Source organism: Hyperolius riggenbachi, chromosome 1 (assembly GCF_040937935.1).
Source record: "Hyperolius riggenbachi isolate aHypRig1 chromosome 1, aHypRig1.pri, whole genome shotgun sequence".
In the NCBI taxonomy this organism is placed as follows: Eukaryota; Metazoa; Chordata; class Amphibia; order Anura; family Hyperoliidae; genus Hyperolius; species Hyperolius riggenbachi.
In genome coordinates, this window is record NC_090646.1 from 376,579,116 (window position 1) to 376,604,611 (window position 25,496).

Genomic DNA, 25,496 nt, shown 5'->3' on the forward strand with positions numbered 1-25,496 from the left:
TATGCATTAGAGCTGGGGGTAACTATCTCCACATGTAGAGAAAGGTCATGATGGAATTATGGTGGCATCTGGGATCCCCCTTTAAATTTGAGAGGACCCCCAGATGTCTGACTTTGTCCCTATAGACGGGTAGAGGGTGGTCATTTTTCATAAATACATATACATTTTAAAATATATGTCACTTTTGCCTTGCTTCTGACTAGTCTGACTCTATAGTGTATATTAATATGCAGTAGAAAGGAGAAAGAGAGAAGTGGGAGAAGAAGCTGTATTCAGGCTTAAAGCTGTAACATACAGTGAGCTGTAACAAACTGAAGAAATCTACATTGCTGCATTGCTGCATCTGATGCTTTAATGCTGCGTACACACTTGCGATAACGATCGCTCGTAAATGCCAATTAACGATCGCTCGTAGTCGCTCGCACGATCATCGCCTAAAGTTCGTTCAGAAGCGATCGTTAAGTCAAGCGAGGAAAGGGCAATCATTGCTCGAGGAAATTTTCCAAGAAGTTGGATAAAATCGAGCGATTGTCGCCGTTAAAATGAAGTGTGTATAGCGATCGTGCAAGAACGATCGCTACCTCATGTACTGCGCACGTGCGTTTACAACGGGAACGTACGTATTTCCAGAATCTTTTGTTTTGTAGCGATCGTTCAGTGTGAAATTTGAAATCATGATAAAGAATTGTGCACTTAACCCAAATGTTTAGTAAAACATTAATTACTACTTAACCACTTGACGACTGCAGGGCTAAACCCCCCTAGTGACCAGGCAATTTTTAGCTAAATTGGCCACTGCAGCTTTAAGGCCAAGCTGCAGGGCCGCACAACTCAGCACACAAGTGATCCCCCCCCCCTTTTCTCCCCACCAACAGAGCTCTCTGTTGGTGGGGTCTGATCGCTCCCCCCATGTTTATTTTTTTTTAAATAAATATTGTTGTTGTTCTTTTTTTAAAAAAAACCCCTGTTACTTTAATTCCCTTCCCTCCCTCGCTCCCTCCCTCCCCACAGCCGGCCAATTACGGCGATCGGCTGTCATAGGCTTCTGCCTATGAGAGCCGATCGCTCTCTTGTCCCCCATGGGGACAGCCGTGTCACACGGCTGTCCCCAGTGCAGCGCTGCTGCTCATCGCAGCGCTGCACCAAGTAAATAGACGGCGTGATCGCCGTCTAACAGTCTCCCGAGCGGCAATAGCCGCTCGGAGACTGAAGGAGGGGCGGAGCTCCGCCCTCCGTGCATGAGATGCGCGCGCACCATGCGCGCGATCTCATGCAAATTAGAGCCCCAGGACTTTACGCCAATTGGCGTTAGGCGGTCCTGGGGCTGCCGCCGCGGCCACGCCTACTGGCGTGACGCGGGCGGCAGAAGGTTAAACAGCATACAATGCACTAACATAGGTATGTATGTATATTGAGTTTTTATTGTTTTGTTATTTTTGTAGCATGTACACACTTTTCTGTTGATATGTTTCTTTAAATATGCCTCTCTCTCTCTCTCTCTCTCTCTCTCTCTCTCTCTCTCTCTCTCTCTCTCTCTCTCTCTCTCTCTCTCTCTCTCTCTCTCTCTCTCTCTCTCTGTATTTTAATAATACTCATGAAACGTGTTGTAGGCTTGTGCCCAAAACATTTTTTATTTTTTATTTTTTTTTTAGACTATTTACAACAAAAGTTTGCAACAATAAAACAGGCCCAACATGGGCAACCATGTGTAATATGGCCAACATGGCCTACATCACAAACACATTACTGTGCAGCAGGGCTTTTTGTGTGTAAAGTGTCACCCAGGGCAATGGTGTAAACATGCCCCCCCCCCCCCCCAACGTGAAGCCAGGTCTAGGTGCCCCCTGTATAGGTTAGCTAGGTAGGTCACTGTAGTGAAATTTTGACAGATAAGTGACTGCAGTATAAGTTATATACAGGGCAGTTTCTAGGCTAAATTTCACCCAGGGCGAGGGTGTAAAAATGCCCTCCCCCCCTTGAGGCAGGTATAGGTGCCCACAGTTAAGGTTAGCTATGTAGATGCCACCAGTATGAATTAGATAGGTAGGTGCTTGCAGTATAGGATAGATAGGTAGGTGCCTGCAGTATAGGATAGATAGGTAGGTGCCTGCAGTATAGGATAGATAGGTAGGTGACTGCAGTATAGGATAGATAGGTAGGTGACTGCAGTATAGGTTAGATAGGTAAGTGCTTGCAGTATAGGTTAGATAGGTAAGTGCTTGCAGTATAGCTTAGCTAGGTGCTGCACTATAGATTAGGTAGGTAGGTAGGTAGGTAGGTGCTGCACTATAGATTAGGTAGGTAGGTAGGTGCTGCACTATAGATTAGGTAGGTAGGTAGGTGCTGCACTATAGCTTAGGTAGGTGACTGCAGTCTAGCTTCAATAAGTAGGTGGCAGTATAGGTTAGATACGTAGTTGACTGCAGTATAGAATAGATAGGTAGGTGACTGTAGTATAGCTTAGGTAGGTGCTGCACTATAGATTAGGTAGGTAGGTAGGTGCTGCACTATAGATTCAGTAGGTAGGTAGGTAGGTGGTTGCTGCACTATAGATTAGGTAGGTAGGTGCTGCAGTGGTGGTGGGAGCGGCCATAATAGTAATAACTCACCTTTCTTCATCTTCAGCCGAATAGCCGATGTCACTCTGCTTCAATATACTTCCTGTCTCGGCATCTGTCTCAGTAATAGTGTTGACATGTGGGACATTATCACAGGGGGCACTGTTACTGAGACAGATGGCGAAAAGTAATTACATTGAAGGTACGTGGAATCTGCTATTTGGCTGAGCAAAGGTGAGTTATTAATATTATACTTGCTTCCACAAAACCCCTCTGTCCGCCCAAATCCAGCATACCCGGCAATGGCACCTATCACACGCCCATACAAGAAGTGCTGATGTGCACATGTCATCTCTGATTTGTGGGGTAACAAAAGTTCTCATTCTTTGTGGAACAGTCTTGCCACCTTGTCTCTCAAGGCTTGCACCTCCCTCTGGCTTCTGCTCATTGCCTCAAATGCGTTGGCCTTCACCACTTCCATGTTAAATAGAGCCGCATCCAGTTCATCGAGCAGTGCAGTAGCTTCTTCATCCTCTGTGTTATTGTAAGCAAAATAGAGAAGTTAAAGTTAGTTTTGCAATAATGATGTTGTGTGTGTGTTGTATTAAAACCTATGTTATGTTTTGGTGTTATGTTGTCTTAATTTTAAACGGTAAAATTCTTTGGCACATGAAGCTTGTATGAAACGTCAGATTTGGTTACATACACGTCCAGTGGGTGTCGATAGCACTCTGACAGGGCCTGAATACAATGTCATTGACTTTGTTGCTACACACTGCAATCGTGCCCAGCCATTGGTGGATATGAACCTGTCATATCCCACCTGAGATCTCCCGTCAGTGATAAGGACACATTGTGTTTGGCTCGTGATCACCTCATCCCTGGGATGGCTTTATGTTTGCAATCATGCCTGTGTAGCTACTGTGGGTAGGGGTTAAAGGAGAGGAGAGACTCACTTTCCTGCTCTGTATGTTTCAATTGGCATCCCCTTTCACTCTGTCCAACAGTGTGGTGTCAACACACACAAATCATGGGGCTGTTAAGTGTATTGGATTGGGTTTATAAATGGAGCTGCGCTGGTAAAATCAAAATTATTGTACGCATATACAGCTGTTCAATAATGTCAATTTAGAGTTCTAACAGTTCCTCAAAGTGGTCAAGCACCCACAGTAACACACAGTTCACTGGGGTGTTGTTTGTGCAGGGTTTCAACAAGCTAACTTATTACAAATCCAGATAGACCACCACCATACCATAAGCAGAGGCAAGATAATGTCCCTCTACTAGATGCCTCTTCATCGCCTAGGGGGGCATCTGGTCGTCCACGCCACTGTATGGATCAAATAACCTCTTCTAGAAGCGTGGCCGTGGATGTCACCTTTCACACCATACGCACCAGAAGACCTTCTTTCATCCATACAGTGGCAGGGGGCATCCAGATGTCCACATAGGCGCTGAAGACCCATCTAGCAGAGGGACAATTTGATGAGGTGAGTGCCCACTGCTTATGGGGTGTTCGTGGTGTATGTCGAATTGAAATAAGCTATGTTGTTCAATCCCTGTCCAAAAAAAAACACACTGAACTGTGTGTTACTGTGGACCTTTGACCTCTTAGAGGAACTGGACCATCTGTAAAGGGACATTATTGTGCAGCTGTATATGTGTGTCCGACATTGTGGTTTGCTCTGAGTCATGTTTCGTCTACCGCCTTGATGATGTCATCAATACAGAATCCACAACATACACTCAGTCTGTGGTGGGATGGAGGGCTAAGAGGAGGTGTTTTGTGCTTCTCAATAATGGAGCCTGGCAGGTGAGTAGTGGCTACTGGGTAAAGGGGGGGACATCTTGACCCATGTTTCTGAACAGTGGTAGTGCCACAGAGCAGTTCCTCTGGCTGCTTACAACATCACTAGTACTCCCCTGCTGCAGTTCAACTGGTTGTTTCCTGGGGGGGGGGGGGAGTTTACACTAACAGTAATCTATATTTATATTAACGATTCAATAGTGCATAGGCACAACACCATATTTCTAACAGTCTTTTTTTGGTTACATAAAGGTTACTTACGGATGGTGATGGCTCTTGATTGTAACGCACCAGAGGAAGGTCCAGCCTCATTCGCTGCCCTACCATTGTTTTCGTCTGTAGAATAGTTGTGAAAACATAATTGGGATAGATATATTAATTTATGTAACACTTAAGCACTGTTGTCATATTAATAATCTATATTTCACAATCAGGTGAGTGTCTGAATTTGTGATAAAAACATGTCTACTCACACATGCAGCTAATAAAAGTGCCTTGTCCCAAACACCAAAGCCACAAAGTGTTTTTTTTTATTTTTTTTTATTTTGTATCACCGGTGAGAATGTTTTGTGTGTTTTTTTAGTTGTAGTGCAATTTTCGTCCAACAGTACTCTTTAGAAAGGCCAAGTAATGCATGATACTTACCATTGTTCGAACAATGTCCATGTCATTGTTTCATAGAAAGTGTTGTGTGGCATTCATAAGAAAACATTAAATTGGCAACGATTAGAGCATATTCATATTGGTTTCAGAGCATTATTCTGTATTGTGTTTCATACATTGCATTTGTGTTTAACTTACCATCTATCTCTTCCACTTCTCCAGACCCAACTTCCACACACTCTTCCTCTGCCGTTTGACTGCCTTCAATGTCCTCTGTCATAAAGACATGGAAATTATGTTATACATACTGTGATTGTTTCCTTTTTGTGTAAACACACAAACAATGTTGCATGGGCAACCAAGTTTTTTTGATGTACATTAGCAAGCTGGTGTATTAAGCTCTGTAGTCAGATCTCTACAGTGTATGTTATCTTGGCCAACCTATTAAAAATAATTACCTACATAATAGGTAATAAAGATAAAGCATGGATGTATACACTATGTGAGATTAGTGTTGTTCTGTAACATTTTCGGGTCTGCATGCATAACACACCTTAATAAGTTAAGGCCCACGTCAACCATTAATCACCGCCCTTGCTCCTGTGATGATCATCCCAAACAACCTCAGGTCTGGCCACCACCCAAGGCTGTAGTGCCTTCGAAGTTTTGTGTTGTGCCTTGATTATGTCAGCAAAACAGGACCCAAAAATTAAGCACTAACTAGGGGAGTTGATGGACAGAGCACTGGTAAGTCTTGATTGTTGCAACATCCTAAAGATGATTGTATCCTATCCATTCCTCCCTAGTGATGCATATAAACTGTCATCTGTGTGATTGTCCAGGATGAGATGTTGACCACTCACATTTCAGAGCCTTGGTAACAATAGCTTGTCCTGTTGCCTGGGCATGTGCTTATAGTGAAATTTCTTGTAGTTAAATATTTTTTGTGGGAAGCACGTTACGTATGGTATTATTTAGTTCACAAGTGTGTCTGACCATGATGGAGACACTGCACATACACGCAGCACTCCAAGTGATTGTTGATCTTGCTAATTACATCATCACTGTGCTGTTGGGCTCTGTGTGTGTGAGCTCCATGTTGGTACCCCAGTTGTGTGTGTCCATTGACAAATCATGAACATGCATGAGCTGTAGCTGTGTAGTACCTGCTATGGTCACCATCCCAGGGTGTATGGGATGTCAAAGTAGCTCAAAGGAAGATTTGATGTTGCTGCTGATGCTTATGTGAGTGAAAGGTCACAATCACCCTTGCAGTGTATTCGAAGCAATAGTTACTTTCAAAAACTCTGGTTAATGTAATGGTCGGTGTTGTAGCAGATCCAAAAACGTGTGATAATGAGCTACATTTCTGACAATGACATAGCATGTGTGGATACATTTTACCATCCTTTTGAAACACACGCATAGTGTGGTTGTGGCCTAAGTTCTGCTGTGTCCTGTGTGTTTACAGACCCTCCTGTAGCACAGCCTATTGTGTTTTACTTTGGACTGCTGTTAATTTCAAAGTCCTAGTTTACATCCCATTGTCGCCATAGTGTTTTCCTATCTCATGTACCCCAGCTTTTGTATTACACTATCTTCTGGGTGTCAACTGAATGCTCTTTCCCTGTAGATGGTGTGCCGATGTGGTGAATGAAGGACACAGATGGTTTTCATCATTGTTGGATCAATCCAAGTGTGAAGAGGTCCCTTGTTCTCCATGGGCCATTGATGTTGTGTGTTTTCCTCTGTACACTTTTATTATGTGTGAAACCTCAAGTGGTATGCATATTCACACATGCAACACATGAGCAAGGACTATATGTCAAAATGTAAAGCCTAACTTACCAACATGAACATCAAGGCCTTCCTCTGCATGCTCCGCATCCTCCTCAGTGTGTTCTTGTGTATCTGAATGTAATTAAATTTACCAAGCATTATTAGCGTGTAATCTTTTGTTTTTTCTTAATGTTGAATCCTCGTGAATAAATGTCTAAGTACCGTCATCATGCTGTTGCTCTGCTTCTTCATTGTCAGCCTGTTGGTCGACATCTTCTTCAGGGTGGGCTTCCCCAGATGCTTCCTGCCTCTGTTGTCGGCACAGCCTCCTTCTCTTTGCCTTTCGTTCTGTGGGTGTGAAAAATGCTTTGATTAAATTGTGTTTGCTTTTAACAATAACAACAACAATAACAATAATATTTATATAGCGCTTTTCTCCCTGGGGACTCAAAGCGCTGTGACCCTGCATTATGCAGTCTCAAAGGCTCGGGAAAAGAGGTGAGTTTTTAGCCTTTTTTTAAAGCTGTCCAGAGAAGGAGCCTCTCGTACTGATTGTGGAAGTGAGTTCCATAGAGTAGGGGCTGCGTAGGAAAAGGCCTGAGCACCAAATGTTAAGTGTATCCTGGGAATAACCAGCTTCATCTTGTTGGCAGAGCGGAGGGTGCGTGAAGGGGCATAAAGTTCCAATAGATCTGCTATGTATTTGGGTCCCATGTGGTGTAGAGCCTTGAATGTCAGCAGGCAGATCTTAAAATTGATTCTCCATTTTACTGGCAACCAGTGAAGAGTTTGCAGTACTGGGGTGATGTGTGAGCTGCGGGGGGCATTGGCTAGGAGTCTGGCTGCATCATTCTGTACTAGCTGTAAGGGGCACAGAACCTTATCTGTAGATCCGATGAACAGGGCGTTGCAGTAGTCTAGGCGGGAGGATACAAATGCGTGAACCAGGGCAGGTAGGTCTTCAGCTGGGATAAGGTGTTTGATTTTCGCTATATTTCTTAGATGGAAGAAGGAAGACTTGACGACAGCTGATACCTGCTGTCTGAGTTTTAGATTTCCATCCAGGATCACCCCAAGGTTTCGCACAGAGTCTTTATACTGTACAGTATCTCCCCCAATTGCTAGTTTGAGGTGGTGAGCGTTTTGAACTTTATCCATCATGTGTGGACCACCTACCACCATCCAATTTTGTAAATCCACTAGACACGCATTTATGGATGCTGATGGGTCTTGGGTGCCAGGCTTGAAGGACAGATACAGTTGTGTGTCATCTGCATAACAATGGTATCCTAGGCCATAGTTCTGGATTATTTTGCCCAGTGGGAGCATATAGGCTGCAAAAAGTAATGGTGATAGTACAGAACCCTGTGGAACTCCATAGGCAAGTGGCACTGGATTAGAGTAATGTGTGCCCAGACATACTTGCTGTGTCCTGCCAGATAGGAAGGTCTGAAACCATCTAAGAACAGTACCCCTTAGGCCACAGTAATTCTTCAGTCGCTGGATAAGAATTTCATGATCCACAGTATCAAATGCTGCTGACAAGTCAAGAAGAATCAGAATTGAGCAATCACCCTTGTCCCTTGCAGTAAGTAGATCATTCATTACTCGGACTAATGCTGTTTCAGTGCTGTGCCTTTTCCTGAATCCTGACTGAAAAGTATCAAAGATGTTGTTATCTGTAAGCCTGGCTTCTAGCTGGTTGGCGACTGCTTTCTCGATAACTTTTGATAGGAATGGTAAGTTCGCCACAGGTCTGTAGTTGGTTACAGAATCAGGATCTAGTGATGGTTTCTTCAGGAGGGGTTTTTGTGTGATTAATGGCTTTTGTTAAGCATGTTGAATGTACAAAAAGAAATAACATAGCAAAGTGTCTTAATTCTAGTCTGTCAACTCTGTTTTGCTAATTTCATAGCACGTGTTACGTCACGACACTTTCAGTGGATCCCCCTACATAAATATGTGTCTGAACATGTGATCCACAATTATGTTCTTGGAGTTTGTGGACTGTGGCTTTAAAGAATGTGCACGGGACAACAGTGGCATGTAAAGTTTAGTTTGCAAATGGCTTGTTTGTGGGTCTGCAACAGGGGCACAGAAGGTGTGTTTTCTTTATGACAAAATTTCCCTACAAAATACGTTCTCAATATTAGTCTATTTATCAAACTGACCAATACTAAGAATGTGCGGAATATAATACATTATTTATATGAACAATAGTGACCATCAAAGTTGACTAACAATATGTTGCATGCATAAACTGATGCTTAACCTCTTGTCGACCGCTGTGCTAAACACCCCTAATGAGCTAATCATTTTTAGTCATCTAGGCCACTGCAGCTTTAAGGCCAAGCTGCAGGGTTGCACAACACAGCACACAAGTGATTAACCCCCCCCCCTTTTTTTTAAACCACACACAGATCTCTCTGTTGGTGTCTTGTTATGGCTCACTCCATTTGTTTGGGGTCTTGAACTATATTGTAGTTTTGCTTTCTGTTTTGTTTTTTTGTTAAATAGGTATTAGTTTTAATTGTATCCCTCCCTCCTACTAGCTGCTCAATGGTGTTCGCCTGGCATAGTCTGCTGCCTATGAGAGCCAATTGCACTCTTGTCCCCCAGGGGGACAGGCATGTCACACGTTTGGCCACAGTACAGCGCTTCTGCAGATCGCTGTGCTGTGTGACTGAAATATCCGGCAATTATGGCATATAACATGACAGAGAGGGAAGCCGGGGCGGCCCTCTGGCCCCCAAGCAGGAGATGCGCACGCAGGCTGCGGCCAATCTCCTGCATACGGTGGCCCCTGGATTGGAAGAGGATTGGCGTTTGGCCACGCCCATCGCCGTGACGCAATCAGCAGCTGGTTAAAAATATGTACCACATTACATCTTTGGACAATGGCTTGAACATACATAACTCACTAGTTTTGGAGATGACAAAAAGGGACACTTAAGCCACGTCCCTACCACACCACTGGCCACACCCTCACCACGCATCTAGTCACACATACCATAAAGATTTCATAAGAAACATATGTTGTTTTATAAATCAAACCACACTGGTCCTTTATATCCTGGTTCATTGTCCTTCATAGTAAATTTTTAAAAATAGTAATATCTCAATTTAAAGGTTGGAATTAAATTTAACAGTCAATCAAGGACATTTTTAGTATAGAAATATATTTATTTACATAGAAAGAGGGACAAACTCCTGAAAGAGGGACAAATGAGGGTGAAAGAGGGACAGAGGGACAGGGCTCCTAAAAAGGGAGTGTCCCTCTGAAAAAGGGACAGTTGGGAGCTATGCATATATGTGAAGGACTTACACGTTTTAAGACAGGGAATGTTTCGGCAAGAAACTCACATTGCTTTTAGAGATTTTCATTCCATAACAAAATTGTATATAACATAATCACTTATGTACTTACTGTTTTTAATAATTTTGGCGTGAATGTAGTCCAGGGTATCACGCTCTCGCAGCTTCAGGTCGGACCACCTTCTCTGCAGCTGGCTTTTCTCCCTGGTGGTGCTATATTTATAAGCCAAGGCAGAGATGACATGGTCCAGGATCCTGTTTTTCCTGGACACCGGCTCACTATAAATCTCCTTCCTGCCATCATAATCGTATTTCTCCAGGATCCGGACCATTTCTGTCATCTCTGGCCTTGACATAGGTGTGGCTCGCATTGTGGTTGCTCTTCTTCTACCAGCCATTTCTTCAACTGGGCAGCCTGTAGTAGTGTAAAGTTCCTCATGGAAGTGACAACACAGGAAGTTCCCGCGGCGGCCCGCCCACCCATAACGAACGTTATAAAACGTACGTTAGTGGAACGTACGTTATATATTTATCCACACGACATGCAGAGCAGTCTGACTGAGAGCTCAGAAAGGTATGTACGTTTCAGAACGAACTTTCGTAAGGAAGTGTACGTGCATTTCATTCCAGGAACCAAACACCACAGCCAAACAGACACAAACAGACACACACCTCATGATTGTAGCTTTATTAGGAGAGATGTATGTGTATATGTATATATGTGATTTTGTGACACTTTCTCATTTCAGTACATCCAAAGATGCAGATGGTGTTGCGGTTGATATCTTCACCAATCCTCAAATACTCCAAGAGTTCCTTGAGCTGTACCGTAAAAATACATGCCTATGGAAAGTAACTTCAAAAGATTACTCAAATAGAATTAAAAAAGCAAAAGCACACAATGAGTTGAAAACATTTTGCCAACAATTTTATCCTCAGGCAACTGTAGCGTATGTACTTAAAAAAATTAAAAATCTACGGACTGTATTCAAAAAGGAACTTAACAAAGTGCGTGAATCAGAGAAATCAGGAGCAGCAGCTGAGGATATCTATGTACCACGATTATGGTACTATAAACTCCTCACATTCACAACAGATCAGGAAGAAGGGAGAGATTCCATCAACAGTTTAACAAATGCACAGTTAAATTGTGAAGATCAGTGTTTGGAGAATTTGAGTTAAACTGGTACTGAAGATTCCCAGAGTACAGAACCAAATGTCGATTATGAAGAGGTATGAGTAATGACATAAATGGATTAACAAATATTAACAAAAGGTGGCACATCCTGCATATGCTACCATAAATGCAGTGTTATACCATTACATAGTAAGTGCTGCAGTTTCCACAGAATGATATATTCTTGATATGATGTGCATGGCTGATCTGATGAATACTATACTGTTCCTTCTGGATTGGCCTGCAAAACGTAATGTTGTCCATTACGATAATTCCGACTTTTGATAAGGACACATGTCTCCTTCTAACATAATATTTCCTTATACACACAGATTTCGGAAACACAAGTAACTGGAGATTTACAAAAAACTCACAGACATCCTCGGAAGAAAACAAGAAAAAGTAAACATACTCTGTTGACTCAGGAGTGTCAAGAGGCTATGCAAAAAGCTGCTTTTCTGCTTAATACCAAAGATGATGAGTGTGATGCATTTGGCAATATTGTTGCTACCAAATTGCGCCTCCTAACACCAAAATTGCGCTGTCAAGCTGAGCTAGACATATTATCTAGGCTCAACCAACTACACATCACTATGGTAACACAACATACACAACCACCTGTTCACATGCATATGACTCATAACCAATTTGCAACACACACTCACAGGGAACAACCACAAACAAACACTCGCTTTGTTCCTCAAGCATCAACCAACATCAACCCACACTTACCAAACACACAATTCCAACACAATTACCACCACCAGAATACTTACACACAACACACTTACAACCCTGGTCCCACAAACCCAACAAGTTACAACCATTTACCCACCACAGACAAACATGACTTATCAAGTTTTCAACAACAACAGGAACCTTTGTGGAATGTGGATAAGCATTTTCAACAGCTGTAATTGGTGCATTGTTTTTCCTTATTTTATGTTTTTTTTACACGACCATTTGGAATGCTAAATGGCCATTGTGAAACATTTATTTTCCCACAACACAAAAAAAAAAATTAGTAAGACAAGACAAACTTGCATTATTAGGTAGTAGATTTGTGACTTCACAATGACCATACAAGAAAAGTATGTGCCAAATGTATTCTTGGTGTTTCTAATGACTATCCTAATATTGTGTTGAGCATGGTATAGTAAAACAATTATAAATAAAGATCTAAAATGCTGTGTGTATGCTTGAGTAATGTCCTTTCACAATTAACATCCAAAAGCGTGAAATCTTCTATTACACCATGTTGATTGAACATTAACAAACAGAGAAGGAATGGGAGCTTCACAATTAAATTAATACCAGTTGCCTGACTCGCCTGCTGATCCTGTGTCTCTAATCCCTTTATCCTCAGCCCTGCAACAAGCATACAGATCATGCCGTCAAAATAAAGTCACACTTGATTTCACCATGCTTGTTGCAGGTGTGTGATTCAACCACTACTGAAGGCAAAGAGATCAGTAGAAGTGACAGTGAACCATTTTTTTTTATTAAGCAAACATCCATATCCCTCTCAGTTAAGCTTCCCTTTAAGGTAGCAAGGTGTGTGTGGTATAGGCAACACACTTCTTCCATGAGTTTACCATAACACAACATGTTTCAAATCGTTCATAACATCTCGCTGTGAACATACCATAGTATTGACATTGCAGTGCAGTAAGCTGTGTTATGATACTTCATAAGGCAGCTCAACCACATCCCAATGTGAATCGAGCCTAAAATAAAAGGTGCATACAAACATCACACTCGAGTCTTCATAAAAGTATAGTTCACTGTGCTAATTGCCACCACAACATGTTGTATGAGAGCCCTATGTACACACTGTATTCGATTGTATTGGTTAACTCACCATCACATAAATATCCTTTCAAGATGCTGCACACAAACAGGCTGCACACACTCAAAAGAACCTTATGTGGTGCATATCTGTTCCTGATAAAAAAAAATTTGTGCAAATTGCATTCATAGTCTATGAGCTCTGCAGATCATTATACAAACATGATGTAACTGACCTTAACCTTCAGATCAGATCCAGCATAAAGGATTGTAATATCTGCAGCTGATTATCTGCTGTGCAGATGAATGCCGCTAAAATCATGTGTGTATGATGATGTGAACATCGCAGACTATGAACGCTATTAGCCGAAATGCATAATTTGCTACACAATAGCTTTTGCAGATACAGATCTTTGGAGTGTGTCCAGCATCTTGCAAAGGTATTTGTGGATGGGGAGTTCAGCTCCATAGAGTGTGTAGGCATGGCTCTCATAGTACGTGAACGGTGGTAAGATTGTGCTGTGATGTCTATTTTCAAAGACTATAGTCTGATGTGTGTAGGCACCTACAAACATTTGCCTGCATATCCTGCATATAAAAATTATTTTTGCTGCGGTCATTACAACACCTATGCTGAATCAAACATTTACAGGCCTGACAAGCAATGTGTGTTTGTTTTCTATGAAAACAACAACACACAATACAAAATACATTTGAAACTGTTGTCCATTTGGCTAACTATGCTCAATCGAACAAAGTTGACCATATTTATAGCTGTGTAATAGGTCCATTATGCACTAATGTGCATTTGTACATGTGTTGATGTTTAAAAATGGTTCGACAGCATTCTCCCAACTGAAAAATTTAACTTCAGGTTTGTTGAAAACTTTTATTTACACAAAAGAGGAAAATAAAAAAAGGTTACACCACCACAAGGGGAAAAAATATACAATTAAAGTAAATCAACCAATCATATTGTTTTGCCATGGAACTGCACCTTCCCCATTAAAATAAGAAACATAGGCATCTCGATTTTCTTTTGAACCATATGTTGGATTCCGTGGAGGCAACGGCTGAAGGTTGGTAAGTGCCAAGGGCTGGCTACGCCATTCACCAGGTAACAGGCGGCAATTTCAAAATCCTCTCTGTCAACAGAATGTGGGGGCATGTAGGTAGATGACTGTTGTCTCCGAAGAAAGTTGTGGAGAATGCATGAGGCATACACTAACAGATCTATCTTGTCCATTCGCAAATTGATAGCGGTGTGGAAGATCCTAAATCTGTTAGCTAGTATGCCAAATGCATTCTCCACAACTCTCCTGGCTCTAGACAAACGGTAGTTGAAAATTTGATGCTGGGTTGAGAGATTGGTATGTGGGAAAGGTTTCAGGATATGTGGATGCAGTCCAAAAGCATCATCAGCCACGAAAACAAAATTAAGGCCTTTTTTGGTTTGTGCCGTTGTTGGCAATGACAGCTGACGATTTTGAAGTCTGTTGTTAAATGCAGTCTTCTCTATGACCCCTCCATCGGACATTCTGCCATTTCTGCCAACATCGATGTAAATGAATTCATAGTTGGCATTTACAATGGCCATCAAAACAATACTAAAAAAATGTTTATAATGAAAATAGTAAGATCCACTGTTTGGCGGTGGGGTAATACGGATGTGTTTCCCGTCAATTGCTCCTCCGCAGTTAGGAAAGTGCCAAATCCGCTCAAAATCCGATGCAAGGGTTAACCACTCCTCTGATGTCTTGGGAAACTGTGGATTTTGACAAAACATTGAACAACATTAATACCACCAACCATGTGTCTTTGCTAAACATAACAATATTCACATATAACATGTGGTGTTATTTACAGAAACATAGCAATGACGGCTAAAATGGTACACATAAGGTCATGTTCAAAGCCATAGCACATGGACAAACAGGCAGCAAAAGAACATAAAGAAAAAAGGTTAACATAATTGGATTCAAACCAAACTTCCATTGAAGTTTTACACATGTGTGTGCCTCCAGTACTGTCTGCATCACACACCTCGAACAAGCATGTAGTAATATTAAAAATGGAGTGTTATGTACAGGATCTTCTAAAAAAATTAGCATATTGTGATAAAGTTCATTATTTTCTATAATGTACTGATAAACATTAGACTTTCATATATTTTAGATTCAAATACACACAACTGAAGTAGTTCAAGCCTTTTATTGTTTTAATATTGATGATTTTGGCATACAGCTCATGAAAACCCAAATTTCCTATCTCAAAAAATTAGCATATTTCATCCGACCAATAAAAGAAAAGTGTTTTTAAAACAAAAAAAGTCAACCTTCAAATAATTATGTTCAGTTATGCACTCAATACTTGGTCAGGAATCCTTTTGCAGAAATGACTGCTTCAATGCGGCGTGGCATGGAGGCAATCAGCCTGTAGCACTGCTCAGGTGTTATGGAGGCCCAGGATGCTTTCATAGCGGCCTTAAGCTCATCAAGAGTGTTAGGTCTTGCGTCTCTCAACTCTCTCTTCACAATATCCCACAGACTCTCTATGGGGTTCAGGTCAGGAGAGTTGGCAGGCCAATTGAGCACAGTAATACCATGGTCAGTAAACCATTTACCAGTGGTTTTGGCACTGTGAGCAGGTGCCAGGTCGTGCTGAAAAATGAAATCTTCATCTCCATAAAGCTTTTCAGCAGATGGAAGCATGAAGTGCTCCAAAATCTCCTGATAGCCAGCTGCATTGACCCTGCACTTGATAAAACACAGTGGACCAACACCAGCAGCTGGCATGGCACCCCAGACCATCACTGACTGTGGGTACTTGACACTGGACTTCAGGCATTTTGGCATTTCCCTCTCCCCAGTCTTCCCCTAGACTCTGGCACCTATCCAAGGCATATGCACCAAGTGACTATTTTCCACATTTATGTTATCATTTATCTTCTAAAACAAGGAACTTTACTTAAAATAAATCTATGATCCAACTCTATGTAGGAATGAAAGGATTTTGCACAGACCCCCTTTGATCCCAGCAGGACTCCAGAAGTACATGCTATCTGAACAAGTCTATTGTCTCTAATGTCAACATACAAATACTCATCAAAGGACCTTTTCTCTGCATGCCCTCCCAAGAATCAATTACAAATTAACACCTCTCTGGCTCTACTCTTAAAATGCTTTGGGATACTCAGGAAATGCAGAAGGGGGCGGAGAGGTAGTGGATCCAAGTATAAAAAACATATTTGCCCTCAGAAAAGCTTAATCACAGCTACACTCTGCAATGCCAGATCGATAAATAATAAGACTGCAACTATACATGACCTAATAGAGCTCTCTGATTTGACCTTTTTGACAGAGACCTGGCTTGGGAAGCATGCAGGCCCAACTCTTGAAGCAACCGTGCCGGCCAATTATTCAATCTTGCACTGTGAGAGACAAGTCGGCAAGGGTGGGGGGGTTGCCATATGCTTCAGATCCTCCTTGAACATAAGGCCCCTGCCCATAGGCCCCACTGAAACCTTTGAATGTATTGCAGCTCAACTGTCAGCAGAAGTAAACATCAACATATTGCTCATATACCGCCCCCCAAAAAATGGTCCAGCCTTTCTTAAGGAAATATCTGAACTCTTATCCTGCGTAACAGTGGAACACCCTAGATGGATCATCCTGGGAGACTTCAATGCATGGGTGGATGATCACGACTCCCAGCTAGGAAGTGAACTACTTCTCATAATGAATGAACTGGGTTTCTCTCAGGCTATCAACCTCCCCACCCATACGAAAGGGCACACCCTGGATCTTATATTTCATTCCGGACTTTTAATATCACACATGGATATAAACCCAGTGGTATGGTCAGACCACCACACCATCCACTTATCTCTGACAGCACCAGCGATAAAACACAGAGGGAAAGAACTCATAAAATACCGTTCACTGAAAGATGTCTCACCCCAGCACGTTCAGAATATCCTCAACTTCGACGCATTAACCAATCATTGCGCAGACCCAGACTCCATGGTCCTGATTTACAACCATGCAGTGTCATCTGCCTATGACGCCCTCGCTCCAGTTCGCATCAAACGATCTACACCACTTCACCATGCACGGTGGTTTGACAGCTCACTAAAGGACCTAAAGAAAGAAGTGCGCAGACTAGAAAGGAAGTGGCGAAAATCTCAGAATTCAAAAGATAAACACACCCTTGTCTCTCACCGGGAAAGCTACCAAAATGCGATCACCAAGAAAAAATCCTCCTACCTATCACAGGAGATCTCAAAGGCCGCCAACAGACCAGCCCAACTATTCTGCACAGTTGATAGACTATGTAATCCATCCTGTCTAAAACCCACTATAACTCCCTTAAAGGAGCTATGTGAGAAATTTGCCTGCTACTTTGCTGACAAAGTATCTTCTATTCGGTCTCTCATTCAGTCCACAGCACCCAAGACTCATGCAACTAATGGAAATAGCTGCAAAAACAACCTAACACCCTGGACTGATTTCAAAAGTATTAGCGAGGAAGAGATCTCAGACACCCTCTGTCGTCTCCGCCAGACAACCTGCGACCTGGACCCTGGGCCAACTAAACATATGCTGAAATGCCCTGACCTGCTTGGTCCAGCATTTCACAAAATAGTAAATTGCTCTCTGCAAGCAGGGAGGTTTCCTACCTCTCTAAAAGAAGGAATCATCAAGCCCCTTCTCAAAAAACCTTCCATGGATCCAGATGCTATGAGCAGCTACAGACCTGTCTCCAACCTCCCCTTCTTAGGTAAAGTTATTGAAAAGGCTGTCTATCTGCAACTTGAAACCAGGCTGTCAGTAAACAACATCCTGGACCCTCTACAATCTGGCTTTAAGAAACACCACAGCTGTGAAACAGCCCTCATCCAAGTCTGCAACGATCTGCTCATGGCAAGGGACAGAGGGGAATGCTCCATCCTAATCCTGTTGGATCTCTCAGCTGCTTTTGATACAGTTGACCATGAAATCCTGCTTAACAGACTGCAGGAGTACTGTGGCATCAGTGGATCAGTCCTTCAGTGGTTCAGATCATTCCTGACTGACAGAACACAGAGAGTATCCCTAGGACCTATAATGTCCAAACCTGCACCTCTACAATTCGGAGTGCCACAAGGATCAATCCTATCCCCTCTGCTGTTTGCAATCTACATGTTGCCACTCGGTACACTTATCCAACGACATGGCCTGACGTACCACTGCTACGCCGATGACACACAGCTATACCTGTCCTTCAAACCTGGTGGAACAGACCCTACCCCAAAAATAAACTCTTGCTTAGCTGAGCTTCAGGCATGGATGAATGATAACTGGTTAAAACTGAATGCTGACAAAACTGAGGTCCTGTTTGTCCAAAGCCAGTGCTCGCCATCAAAACAGCTCTATCCTAAAGCAACACCAATCAGGATTGGGAATTCAGACATAAACAGCTCCAACCTTGTGTGCAGCCTTGGCGTACTAATCGATGGGGAATTGAGTTTCAGAAACCAAATTTCATCTGTAGTTAAATCTTCCTTCTTTCATCTGAAGAACATTGCAAAGATTAAACATCTGATTCCCCCAGAGGATCTTCAAACCCTAGTCCACGCCTTCATCACATCACGGCTGGACTACTGCAATGCCCTTTATGCTGGCCTCCCCAAAAAAGACCTGCGTCGCCTGCAATTAGTGCAGAATGCTGCTGCCAGATTGCTAACAAACCAGCCTCGCCACTGTCACATTACACCGATCCTTCGCTCACTGCACTGGCTACCAGTAGAATGGAGAATACTCTTCAAGATTGGACTGCTGACATTCAAATCCCTGCACAATCTGGGCCCTGGATACATGAAGGACTTGCTGAAGCTGCACCACACCTCTCACAACCTCAGATCAGCAAGTTCTATAAACTTGGTCACTCCCAGAGTGCACCTCAAAAAATCTGGAGACAGAGCCTTCTGTCATGCTGCCCCTACTCTTTGGAACTCCCTACCACACCCAGTAAAGACAGCACCATCCCTGGAGCTATTCAAATCCAGACTGAAAAGCCACCTGTTTAGCCTGGCATTTCCAGATTTATAAAATTCTTCCCCTGTACCACGATGGTCGGAGCCATGCTTATGCGCTTTGAGTCCCACGGGAGAAAAGCGCTTTACAAATGTTATTTGTTGTTGTTGTTGTTGATTTCCGAATGACATGTAAAAGTTGCTTTCATCCGAAAAAAGTACTTTGGACCACTGAGCAACAGTCCAGTGCTGCTTCTCTGTAGCCCAGGTCAGGCGCTTCTGCCGCTGTTTCTGGTTCAAAAGTGGGTTCATGCTTCCATCTGCTGAAAAGCATTATGGAGATGAAGATTTCATTTTTCGGCACGACCTGGCACCTGCTCACAGAGCCCAAACCCCTGGTAAATGGTTTACTGACCATGGTATTACTGTGCTCAATTGGCCTGCCAACTCTCCTGACCTGAACCCCATAGAGAATCTGTGGGATATTGTGAAGAGAAAGTTGAGAGATGCAAGACCCAACACTCTGGATGAGCTTAAGGCCGCTATTCGAAGCATCCTGGGCCTCCATAACACCTGAGCAGTGCCACAGGCTGATTGCCTCCATGCCACGCCGCATTGAAGCAGTCATTTCTGCAAAAGGATTCCCGACCAAGTATTGAGTGCATAACTGAACATAATTATTTGAAGGTTGACTTTTTTTTGTTTTAAAAACACTTTTCTTTTATTGGTCGGATGAAATATGCTAATTTTTTGAGATAGGAAATTTGGGTTGTCATGAGCTGTATGCCAAAATCATCAATATTAAAACAATAAAAGTCTTGAACTACTTCAGTTGTGTGTATTTGAATCTAAAATATATGAAAGTCTAATGTTTATCAGTACATTACAGAAAATAATGAACTTTATCACAATATGCTAATTTTTTGAGAAGATCCTGTATATGGAGGATGACATTCATACATTGTTGTAATCAAAAACAGTTTAGGCTAAACACTGAAGGGATAATTGTATGTAGTACAACTACATATACACATCAAAGATGTTAGCTCAATCTTGAACCTATTTAAAAAACTCCCATGTAGTGTGCAAGCCATACCTACACAGTCTATTGTATTGAGCAGAGTACTCCACACAACAGATCTTTGAAAGATGCTGTTACACATGAACAATATAAAGCATCGGCCAATACTCTGTTTCAGGAAAAAATCAGTCCCTGCAAAATGCATTCATACTCTATGAGATCTGCAGATCATCATACACACCTTGTCTAGTAGACAATCATCTGGACATCAGAGCTACAAGGATGGATTTTGTAATATACAGATGATTGTAACCAAAACAAGGTGTGTATTACAATTGCCAGATATCATCTAGTACAAATGCATACTTATCTTTGGCATCGTTACCACATCTTCCAAATATTTTTATCTGATGGGTGGAGTAATCAGCTCAATAGACTACATTGTGTAGGTATGCCTTGCATGCTAGTAGTTGTTAAAATGGGTCAATTATTGGTCAATCAGTGAGTGTGTGTGTGTGTGTGTGTGTGTGTGTGTGTGTGTGTGTGTGTGTGTGTGTGTGTGTCTGTGTGTGTGTGTGTGTGTGTGTGTGTGTGTGTGTGTGTGTGTGTGTGTGTGTGTGTGTGTGTGTGTAAAATTATTACTCAAACACATTATATAGTGCATGCATGTTCAGAGCCTATGTTAGAAAGTATTAAAGGCACAAGTTCTCCAGGATAGCTAGGCGACTGGTGTAGGTTAAAAGGTAGAAAATAGTGCACCATTCATATGTATGACTACAGCTCTCATGTATGACAATCTGATTTATATGGGGGGGGGGGCAAAAAAAATGCTTGATGTGGACCTTTCAACATCAACATTTGGACAAAAATATGCATTTGAGAGCCTTTTACAATGGAATGAATTACAATTACGTCATAAATTGACAGACACACTTTTTGCTCTTATAACAACAACACCTGCAAAAAACACTAACAAACAAATAAATGTTCGAAAAAAAATTAACTAAACAACATACAAACACATACTGACCTTCATATACTCGTTCTTTAGACAGTTAATTATAGCCTCACACGTTTCAGGGATAATCAATCCAAGTGCCTGTGGGGATATTCCGGTGCTAAATTTAAGGTCCTGTAAACTCCGGCCTGTTGCGAGATAGCGCAAAGTGGCCACAAGACGCTGCTCCGCAGATATGGGCTTTCGCAGCCATGACTCCTGCTTGGCTATATGAGGACCAACAAGGGAAAGCAGGTGTTGGAAGACGCTATCACTCATCCTCAAATAGTTTTTGAAATCCTCTGGAGAAGAGAGTCATAACTCATTCAGCAAATTAACATCACTAAATTTGTGACGTTGTTCCAGCCAAGATTTGCACCAAATCCGCCTTTTCTTGGGTGGTGATGAAGCATCCAGCTGGGTAGCAACTTGCCCTAACAATAATAGAGCAACTGCAGCTCTTTTCTTTGCTGGCAAATGTGCAGCCTGATTATGCCTCGACATGTTGTAGCGATGAGAACGGAAAGAACGTTCCGCAGAACGTTCGTTTATATAGCTAAGGTAGTAAGCACGTCATTTCCTCTAATCTATCGCGCATTTTGCCTACATCCGCTTCGGGACGTAACGATCGTTCTGTAACGGCAAAAGATCGCTACAGTGTGTATGGCCGTCGTGCGATCATCGCTACCACGTCATATCCGTGTGCGCACGCATCCATTCTTCCGGATCGTTCGTTCCGGCGACAACAATCGCTTCGCTACTTTCTCAGTCGCTTAATTTACATTTACTGCTCTGCTCGTCCACCTATCGCCCGTCGCGGAACTATCGTTTGTAACGAACGATCGTTATCGCAGGTGTGTACGTACCATAAGGGATGGGACAGTGCAATCACAGGCCAAATAATTATATGAACCCTTATCCCCCATACAGGTGGATATAGCTAGAATACAGAGGCTGGACCACATGAAACTCTTCATCATGATCTACACTAGCCTGCATGATCTATGATGTAAAGAGGCTTGGAGAAAGAGGCAGAAAAGCTCTCGCTTCATTTCTAAAGCCCTTGCTCATACAATGGACAAGTGCTACTTCCTCACCTCCAGTGCCCAAGATGAGGTAGGGGCCTGGGGGGAGGGGTCATGGTGCAATGCCCCCAAGTGAAATGGGTACCCCTTTCCATTTCCACACAGGGTTAAAGTTACATAAAAATGTAGCAGAAATTATTACTTTACTGGTTTTCATTAACCATAAATACTTACCTTTAATCAATGAACCCCGACAAATACCCCTGGATGTTGATTAAAGATCCCCGCAACACCTCTGTGCACATGTCACTTATATTAATCCTCACCAGCACTTGCTATACTCATTTATAGTAAGCCCTGACAAAGCATCTTTAAATGTGCTGTTGGAGCTCTCCTCCATTGGTCCCTGTGGCAAAACTATAATGTTACCATGCTATGTCTTGTACAGTTTGTTTCTGCAATGTATAATGCTTATTTTTAACTCTGTTGTATGCCAGCTATAGTTATTGAGATCTTGTATTGGTGCTGGTTCAGATAGCTGTATGGGATAAATTGCTGAGTTGTCTGCAGCCTCGTTTGCATATTCAAACAGTGACCCCAGGTAAGACCAGGGCTATGTAGGTCTTGCTGGAATCATCTGTAAAACAAAAGCCTGTGATAAGACCAGGGAGCAGGGATGCTCAAATCCAAATTCGGGTGAAACCCGGATAGTTGCTATCCGGATTTCACCCAGATACCTGTGCCGATGGGCTGGGCGGGGGGGTCAAGCTTACCTGTCTGACGTCTTCTTTGGTCCATCGCTTGGCGCATCCCACGATGCGTTCCACGCACGTCACATGATTATAAACACTTCCTCCTTCAACCCGGAAGGAGGAAGTGTTTGTACTCACGTGACCGCTGCGTGGAATGCATCGTGGGAGGCGCCAAGGGACGGACCGAAGAAGATGTCAGACAGGTAAGCTTGACCCCCTTGCCCAGTCCGCACAGGTATCTGGGTGAAATCCGGATAGCAACTATCTGGGTTTTACCCGAATTCGGATTTGAGCATCCCTGCCAGGGAGATCTAGGCTTCTCTGGAAACTTCTGTTTGAGGACTATAATAGGGGGAGGGATAACAGTGTTGGCAGAGAATTGTGCTGGGGTTGTGAGAAAACAGTTTGCTGTGTATTTTGTCCATGGAGCTTTGGATTGTTACTATTGCATGAGATGGAGAACAATAAACTAGTGGCAGGGCGGGGACAGAGCAGATGCTGGATTTATCCATTTTGCTGGAACAGTTGTGAGTGGATTGTACTTCATGGAGCAACATGCAGAGGAGCTGGAGCTCTTGCCTGTAGCCACTCTATGGAAATTATGCCATCGCAGGGGACTCATTCCTGAAGGACCAACAGGAAAGTTATCTGGAGTATGGTACTAAGCTGACTCGAGGGACCAACAGGAAAGTTATCTGAAGTACGGTTCTAAGTTAACTCGAGCCTTTGACAAATGGGTCGAGGGATGTCATGCTACCACCTGGGAAGGCTTAATACATTTGTGCCTCAGAGAGCAATTTTTGGACTGCTGTAGCCTAGATGCCAGAGAATGGGTGTTTGATTGCCAACCACAGACCATTGAAGATGCTGCAAGGCTAGCTGATACTTTTACTGCATCTCGTATATTTGGAAGGCTGCCTGGAAGCCCACCTCCCAACTGTAGTGAGAACGAGAACAGACAACACAACAAGTATCGAGGACTGATGAGTAACTCCTCAGATGATCACCGTTTCCCGAGGAGATTCTGTAAAAACCTGCTACAGATGTAGCTCATTAACTCATCTGTAAGCTTCTTGTCCACAGGCCATCAGAGGCAACAGGGCGGCCCTTTTTCCTTACTCTGCTGAAGGCAGGAAGGTAACAGCTGTCACTTAGGATTCTTGTCCTGCAGAACAGGTAAGCCCACCTACGCATGGACTACGACAGTTTTTTTTTATCGCTTACAAACTGGGGTGACCAAGCAAAGCGGCTAAATCATATTATTCCTGTGAGTGTTAATGAGAAAATGGTGGAAGGATTTTTGGATTCCAAGGACTTTATTACCCTTGTACAACCAGATGTGATTACAGCCAAGTGTGTGCTACCTGGTACATGTGCTAGAGTTATTTTACCAGGTGGAATAAGAAGGGAAATACCAATGGCTGAAATCACTTTGGACTGGGGGCAAGGTCCAGTTCTGAAGACTGTTGGAGTAATGGAAAAATTACCAGCTGCTGTGTTATTAGGAAATGATGTGGGCAACCTACAATGCAACTTAACACGCACTGATGGCCCTACCCCAAGCACTCTTTTGAGAACTGCAATAACAAAGAAGGAGACCTTTGGGGTTAACTGTATTGATTTGTAAAATAGGGTTACAAACATACCTGACTGTGTTTCCTTTTTTAAAACTGAGTGGACAAATCCAAGAGTTTACATTGGTAATTTGAGAAGCAAAGGGAACAAGTCAGAGTTAAGGCTGGCTTTTAGCTGCTATGGACCTGTATGGCATGTCTGGATTGCATGGAACCTTCCTGAATTTGCATTTGTGGAGTTTGAGAATCACAGAGATGCAGCCAGGGCAGTAGCTGGACTGAATGGACAAATTTTATATGGAAGTCGAGTAAGGGTGGACTTGGCACATGCAAAGCCCAGAAAAAACAGTTATGAACTCCCACCTAGATGCAGGAGAAGCAATTAAGCCAAAAAGTACATGACGTTTGGTACGCATGGACCCCAGGAGTTCACCCTACAAAGGGTTCACCTGTTGGCCTCACAGAGGCGCTAGGCGTGGACTAGACTTCTTGCTGTGTGATACTCCTACTGTTATTGCCTGAGGAAGAAGGATTATACCTGAGAAACGCGTTGCCTGTTTTATTGGAGTATGTGAATAAAAACCTTGTTTTTGCTGAAAAATCTTTTGTGTCTGTTTGGGGAGGTCGAGGCCACCACTGCCTCCCAAACGGTTTAACAATTTTAGCATAATTTATCCATTTGGCGCCTCTGTTTACCTTCTACTATACTTATTAGTCCATGGAACTATAGGGGGAGGGGTTCGGCAAAACTGTAATATTACCATGCTCTGTCTTGTACGGTTTGTTTCTGCAGTGTATCATGTTTATTTTAAACTCTGTTGGATGTCATCTATAGTTATTAAGATCTTGTATTGGTGCTGCTTCAGATAGCTGTATGGGATAAATTACTGAGTTGCCTGCAGCTTTGTTTACATATTCAAACAATGGCCCCAGATAAGACCAGGGCTATGTAGGTCTGGCTGGCATCTTCTGTAAAACAAAAGTCTGTGATAAGACCAGGGAGTTCTAGGCTTCTTTGGAAACTTCTGTTTGAGGACTATAATAGGGGGAGGGATAACAGTGTTGGCAGAAAATTGTGCTTGGAATG

General features: G+C 42.7%; 1 pseudogene; it reads right to left on the minus strand.

Annotated features, from left to right (window-relative positions):
• Positions 1 to 13,989: 13,989 nt before the first annotated feature.
• Positions 13,990 to 22,881, minus strand: LOC137519497 (uncharacterized; annotated as a pseudogene).
• Positions 22,882 to 25,496: the final 2,615 nt, after the last annotated feature.